This window comes from Phalaenopsis equestris, unplaced genomic scaffold (assembly GCF_001263595.1).
Source record: "Phalaenopsis equestris unplaced genomic scaffold, ASM126359v1 Scaffold000364, whole genome shotgun sequence".
Classification (NCBI taxonomy): Eukaryota; Viridiplantae; Streptophyta; class Magnoliopsida; order Asparagales; family Orchidaceae; genus Phalaenopsis; species Phalaenopsis equestris.
In genome coordinates, this window is record NW_018164806.1 from 475,150 (window position 1) to 482,723 (window position 7,574).

The window sequence follows — 7,574 nt, forward strand, 5'->3', positions numbered from 1 at the left end:
TAGCTCGCCTAGCGTGGCGTAAATCCCCATACTCCATTTTTAGGCTCTTGTACAACTATGTGGTGTGACATGAGTCCTAACTCGATTTAGGTTCCGAGGTTATCGTACGGTATGATGTAAACCCTCATTTCTCTGTGGGCTATTTGTATAATCGGGTATTATGCAAATGTAAGTCCTAAGTAATAAAATTGGCAGGATTGAACTATTGAATAACATCTTTTCCAAAACATAACCACACAGTAGGATAGTTTGGGAAGTCACTGAGGGTTCTCCTACTGTTCATGTTTGAGCCACTCCCATTTGCCCTTCTACGTCCTACCTTGAAAACCTGAACCTTGAATTCTTGAAGACTAGAACCATTGATCATTATCGAGAGTTTTCTCAAATGACTCCCGTCATTTGGGATGTAATTAATTATAGGGGCTTGCCTCTATAGGGAACTTGGAACCCAGATAAAATAAACCCTATTTAATCTTTGTATTAAATAGGGGAACTTGTCGGTCATATATAAAAGGTTCGCAGACTAAACGGTTGTCTCAAATCTCTTAGTTTGCTGGATTGGGTCTATCGCCGAGGTCTACACTTATCTTTCAGGAGGGTGTAGTATTCGCGGTATCAGGCACGATTATGCAAACTATTGGACGAATGAGATCCATTTGGTCTCATTTTTCAAAAACTAAAACACACTACTTTCAAAACCCAACTATCTTTTATATTTAAATTAAATCTCAAAAATTATTTTCATATATCATATTTTTCAAATAAATCTAATCAATTGAAAAAGTTGACCGACAGACCCACACATGGAATCCCTAAACTTAAGGATGCATTGAAAAGACCAATCAGTATGGGTGCTTGATGCCAAGTACTTGTAGTTGAAGTGGGCCAATAGTCTCTATATCATATAAAACAAGAAATAATCCAAAAGATTGTTCAACTCGTGCATCAACAAACAAAACAAAATTTTTTAATCATATACATCCTTCTTTACATAAACTACTATAAAACATGCATTTGGAAAGATTGACTTAAGATACTAAAAAGTTCTCTTCTTTACATTTTTTCCCTTTCCCTCCTAAGCAGAAATAGTAATCACTTCATGAACGTTACATAATTGATGTTAACAAATGGATTAGCTTAAGAAATAATGATGCATGGGTAGATGAACCTAGAATCAAATGCCAAAATTTGATGACATTAGAGTAGATTTCAGAAAGGGCCACATTGTTGTTGCATAAATGTGAAATAAAAAAATGCTGAAAAGAACATTAGAAGTTTTATGGAAATGATTGTCTTAGGTGGCAAGCTTTAATATGCAGAAAACTAAAACAATCATATGAATTTTTTAAATTGCGATACCCAACATGAAACCTGTTTTGTTAATCATGTTAATGAAAGTCTCACATGAATTGCCATGATACAATGTATTGAAAATTAATGTTGCCTCTATGGATTCTGCCATCAAATAGATGCATGAACTTCATTGATATATGTTTGATAGGCAAAAGCGTTTTAATGTACCATAAAATTTCACACATCACAAAGAGCATGCTTAGCAGCATAGAGTTATGCTGATATAACATCAAAGGAACAAAATGAATAAACACCAAACAATCAGGGAGAGAGAAACTAATTCCTTTGTTAACCAACATGGATTCATAAAATGTACAAAATAATCTCATAGAAGAGAACTAATTGCTCATGCAAAGCAAATGGGCAGTGAAAAAATTGTTCTTATATATTCGTCATGAAGCAGAAGGATATTATCATGTTTGGCAACCCATTTATCATGCGTGTTAGCAGGATTGAACCTAAAGAAGGAGATTATACACAATTCAAAAAGTATGGTAACTTCAAAGCTTGTCTGGAAATAATACGAGAAAGAAATCATGATGAAGCCATACAATCTACACATAACCTATTGTATCTAGGACACTAATATTTGTCAGAATATTTTTCAGCCTTTTCAAGAGCATAAAGAGGCAGGCAAATACCATTGTATATCTATAACTTAATATGTTTGAATGGACGCAGTTTGGGGAAAAGCTAAGCTATTGGGCAGCAAGCAAGGGACATCAATGGCGAGTTACAAATTTAAGCATCACTTTAATAGATGGAAATAAAAGTTAAGGGGCAAACCAATACCCCAAATTTCTTTGAAAATAATCCTATCGCTGAGAAAAATTACACTGCTCCGCTAAAGATTAAAAAAATGCAATTGGTGGTGCTGCATTTCATTGTAATAAAATGACAAAGTAAGAATGTATGTGGAAATAAATATAAAAATTTACAATTAAAGTGAATGCCTTGTATTGCAGAAGTTGTAGACGAGCTGTTTCACGTCATGGTGACTATTAATCATGTCATGGGCACAGGATACCATTACGCTTAAAAGTGATGTGTACAAAGAACTGAACAACCTTAGCAATATAACTAACCAAAGTTTATTTTAATTATTTTGCATATTCTATCCTACCAATTGCATCAATTATTATGGTAAGCCCAAGTAATTGCGAAGGCAAAATTTGTTTGTGATTTTATGTCAAGTTATGATTTTTATAGTTTTAGTTTGCAGTTTTGAACTCATGTCAGCCATCAAAGTTATTATTTCTATCCTTTACCAGTTTATGAAATATTATATGCATTAAAATCTAACTTCGATACCTCATTTGTTCAATTATTTTATTGTTCTGGGTTATGGACACTTTGCCACATGAATCAGCAAAAAATTCTATTACAAATCACTTTATATATAAGATGATAGGTAGAGGGTAAGCTGACCATAAATGCACTAGAGTCTAAGAATAACATTGAACAAAACAATTGCAACCTTGGAAACATAATCATTTTTTAAAAAAATAATACTAAATCAAACACATGAAATTTGATACATGGCACTGACATCTAATAACATTGATATCTTTTTGACATCTAGCACTAAGACAGGAGGATAGAAAAAAAATTAGCACTGCAAAAAAACCCCTAAGGTTCATTTCAGCGGTCAATCAGAAAAATATCAACAGCATATTGATTTCTTGTGCATGAATAATATTTCATTGCAAATACTAAGACAATTGAGATGACATGGCTTAATTTCGTAATTTCATTGAGCCACAAATTATTCAGAGATAAAGGCATCTCAAAACTCATTCAAAATTCATGAATAAATTTCTTCCAAAAGCAACCAGCTATAGGTTGTGAAGGCACTTTGCTGCAGCAATGTAAACTTTATCCAAATAATAAGCATTTCAATAAGGAAGGAAAATCCTCTCTTTTATCATCATCATTAGATTTATGTCACTTAGCACAATTACCAAGTACTTTATATAAGCTCCAAGAATCATCCTATTACATTCATGACCATGATGGCCAAAGTGTTACCTCTATTTCGTACAAATCTTTTTGCACAGTTTCAAACATTAAAGCATCTTCAAGTCTCCATCATATAATCTCAAAACGCTTAAGCATATTTTGTATTACTTTATTTTCAAAAGACAATACTATGTTTTTTTTTCCCCCTAAAACATCATCTCTCACGAATTCCTTCCGAGTTATATTGTATATCTTTCCTGACATATTCATTTTGGCATGCCCAACTTAGCTATTAGTGAGTTATTATATCATCACTGTCAGCTTTTTCCAAAATATTTAGATTATCATTACAGATTGTTTTCCATTCCTTCGTAAGGATAGCTGTATGCAGTGTTAACATTAAATTAAACATATGTTTACATTAGCCAGATACATAAAAACATGAAATTTATCCTTAAATACTTTAATCAGAGCAAAGTATATTTGATTCACAAAGAAACTTGAATGCTAGAACAAAGTTCGATTCTTCTTTGTGTGTGTGTGTGTGTGTGTGTGTGTGTGTGTGTTAAACAATCAAACTTCATTTCAGTTTACTCAAACCTGTTGTACAGTCCATGTGGGTCACATCCATGGAGAACTCTTCCAGATAATACAACAACAACAACAACAAGCTTTTATCCCACTAAGTGGGGTTGACTACATAAATCCTTTTTCTCCATTGTGTCCTATTGACAGACATATTTTCATTTAATTCTAATAGATTAAGATTATTTTTTATACAATAATCCCAAGTCTTTTTAGGACTACCTTTGTCTTTCTTAATATAAGACGAATCTAAAGCATCTACTCTCCTAACCGGATCATCAAATGGTCGACGTTTAATTCAACCAAATCATCTAAGATAAATCTCTCTAATCTTGTCTGCCACTGAAGTTAAACCAACACTATCATGGATATATTTATTTTGCATTTTATCTCAAAGTGTCAAGCTACTCATCCAGCTAAGCATTCTCATCTCAGCAGCACTTTACTTTGTTTTATGCTTCTCTTTTAAAGGACAACAATATTTGTCATAGAACATTGTAAGTCTCACCATTATCTTATAAAATTTTCCTTTCAGTCTGAGAGGTAATTGTCTATCACACAATAGGCCTGATGCATTCCTCCACTCAATCAACCGACTTAAATTCTACTAGTAACATCCACGTCTATATCACCATCACCTTGAACAATAGACCCGAAATATCTAAAACGTTCACACATTTTAATGATTTAATCACTCATAGTTACAACTCTGCTACTAGAGATACTACAACTAAAATTACATTTCATATATTCAATTTTAGAACTACTCAAATTAAGCCCTTTATACTCCAATGTAGACCTCCATAATTCAAGTTTTTTCTGAACTCATTCTCTAGTCTTATCCAAAAAAAGAATATCATCAGCGAAAAGCATAAACCAATGTACATCCTCCTGTAAATGTCCAGTAAGAGAATCCAAAACTAAAGCAAAAGGATATGGGCTTAAAGTCGATCCCTGATGTAATAAAATAGAAAAATGAAATAAGAAAATACAGTCATGTCAACAATAAATAAAAATTTTTAGTTTTGAGAACATCACCAGACATGCAAGCCATTCCAACAGTATCCAGCAATTCAAATATTACAATGTAAGCAATTGCAAGAAACTATAAATTATTTTCCCCGTTGATGAAATGCTTTCATTCATAGTTATCGGATAAATTAACACCATCTTGTTAGTGATTCAACCATTTACCAGCAGCCGCGAGGATTCTCCACCCACAACAAAATAGTTTATGATGTAGAGATAAATGATAGTGCCTAAACAATAATGAAGAAATTTCCAAGTAGAAATCATCTATTAATCAAAAAAATAAGGACATTAACAAGAGAAAGCCCAAGTACAGGTAGAGAAGTTTGATTTCCTAGCCCTAGAAAAGCAAGGTTAGAGAAAACCAAGTAGACATTCTTAAATTATTCTAGAAAATGAATAGATCTACAAACTGTACTAAGTAATCAGCATTTTACATAACAACGCATAAGACAATCTTAATAAGAGTTTTAATTACAAAAAGTTGAAAAAATTTCTGCAGTTCCTCGTGCCCTGTATATATACATCCATGCATATACAAACACAAACATAGTGCATCACCTTTTAGGGACCTTTGAGCAATCTTGCTTCAAATAAAAAGTTTTAATACAACTCCATTTCCTTCTTAAAAACCATAAGAAAAAGAATGCAAGCATGAAGGAGTGTCATAATCTCATTTCACAATATCTCCCGAAAAACCTATCCCTCCACCCACACCATACCACAGTAACAACACTTTTTACAGACAGAAACAGGAAAAAGCACAAAGCGGATAAAGTAAGGAGGAATGGCTCCAGACAAGATTACGGTCATGTGATAAAAGAGTTCAAGGCTTCTGAAACCAAAAATACAGCAAGCTAATCAGGTTTTTGGGATAAACTCTGGCTAACTACAGGGCTGCTTGCAAAGATAGGTAGTCCCACAAGGAGGCAGTCACTAACATCACCTCATAAATTTCCTGAAAACATCCTTTGTCCGTTAAATAATCTTCTTCGCTCGGAGCATGAGTAGCACAACAATTCCTCACCTTCTTAACGAAATTGAAACTAAAACTCCCACTATTATCTCCATCCAACCCTTAAATGCTGAAATCAATTGCACTACACGAGTTGAATGACACTTACAGAGATCCAGAAAAGAACGAAATTTTACCTATTTCTAGGAATAAGTAACGCGAAAGTGTAGATCTTCAGCAGTTGCCAGCACCAACAGCCATCAATAAGCACAGATTTATGAAAATTGACAACATAAACAGGGAAGATGAACGGATTGGCTTCCAAGCCAAACCAAAGGACAGAGTTAACAAACCCACCTAATAAGTTCAAGATCAATACCAAACACCAGGACAAACGCAAAACTGAACGAAATACTCGCTGGACTCCCCGCAAAAGTCCCAGACCAAAACCTAAGCTTTATAAAATATATACAAGTAAATCCATAAAGTGATCAGATAAAAGCGCGCGCACATGCTCACATGCTATCTCGATGTTCGATTTTCACGAGACAAGGGTGGGTTCGATTAGGTAAGTTTTGGATAAAGTAACGATGATAAGGCTAAGAAACCGAAGGTTAAAAACGGGGAAAGCTACGTACCCGGGAGAGGATGGATCGAGTGCAGCTAGGGTTGTCGAGGTCGGAACTGTGCTCGCTCAATCGTCTCCCTCCTGGAGTTCACCTAGCTGTCGGGATCGGAGTAAGCGGAGTAAAGCGAGCGAGCGAGCGAAAGAGGGTGACGTCGTGAGTGAGGCCGGAGCAAGCCTCGCGACAATCGGAGGCGCAAAACCGTTTCTATTCTTTGGAGGTATCTGTTTTTTCTTGAAGGAGACGGCTTGGACGAGGACTGATTGCTGCGTCGGAAAAAAAGAGCAGCTTGGTAGTCACGCAGCTGCAGCCGCCCGGACAGTCATGTAGTAGCATGGCAGCTATATTTTTTTGGGGCATTTATCAATGTCTACGTTACTATGTATTTACATATGTAACACCATAATTTTAATTTTAATTTAATTTTTTTTTTCAACAAATTTTTTTATATAATATGAAAAATATTATTATTTTAATTTATACCAGGTGAAATGCATATTTTCATGAATATATTAAAGGTTTATAGTTAGATATGTAAGTATAAAAGCTTTTAAGCGGTATATTTGTAAATAAATCAACCTTTTGATAATTTTAAACAGGGATAATTTTTAAAACAATATTTGTATGAGATTAGAAAGTAGAACCATAAATAAATTGAGCCAGTCAATGCAGTAAGGTGCATGTTCGTACCCGAACACGTTTGTTTGTCTTTTTTTTTAAGTATACTCGACCTCGGCTCGAACTCTAATCAAGCTTTTAAGCCTATGTTCGAGTTCGTGTTCATTAATTTGAGTTTGATTCACATAAAAATTAGTAATCTTATTAACGAACTGTTTGTTTATCAAAATAAATGAGGCATAATTGAATGGTAACCAAGCTTTATCCGAGTATTTCTCGAGTTTTATACGAGCAAATTGTTAGGAAAAATATGTTAGTCATGTTAAACGAAATTCGACGAGCTTAAAAATGCATACTTGATTAGCACAGTTCATGAACAAGCTATGATCGATCTTGTGCAGTTGTGCACAAGCTTATTCATAGGAGAACTTTGACTCTTTCCCTTCATA

At 34.2% G+C, this 7,574-nt stretch overlaps 1 protein-coding gene across 4 annotated transcripts in view; it reads right to left on the reverse strand.

Moving 5' to 3' along the window:
- The window catches only part of LOC110026312, a 41,880-nt gene extending 35,028 nt beyond the window's left edge, over positions 1-6,852 (reverse strand). For 2 of the 4 annotated variants that reach the window (XM_020727203.1, XM_020727204.1), the window contains exon 1: positions 6,520-6,852. The gene's annotated coding sequence lies outside the window, so the exon portion shown is untranslated. Of the gene's footprint in view, positions 1-6,078; positions 6,195-6,238; positions 6,293-6,519 lie in introns of those variants that run through there. The other 2 variants (XM_020727206.1, XM_020727205.1) reach the window with 2 other exon arrangements.
- Positions 6,853-7,574: the final 722 nt, after the last annotated feature.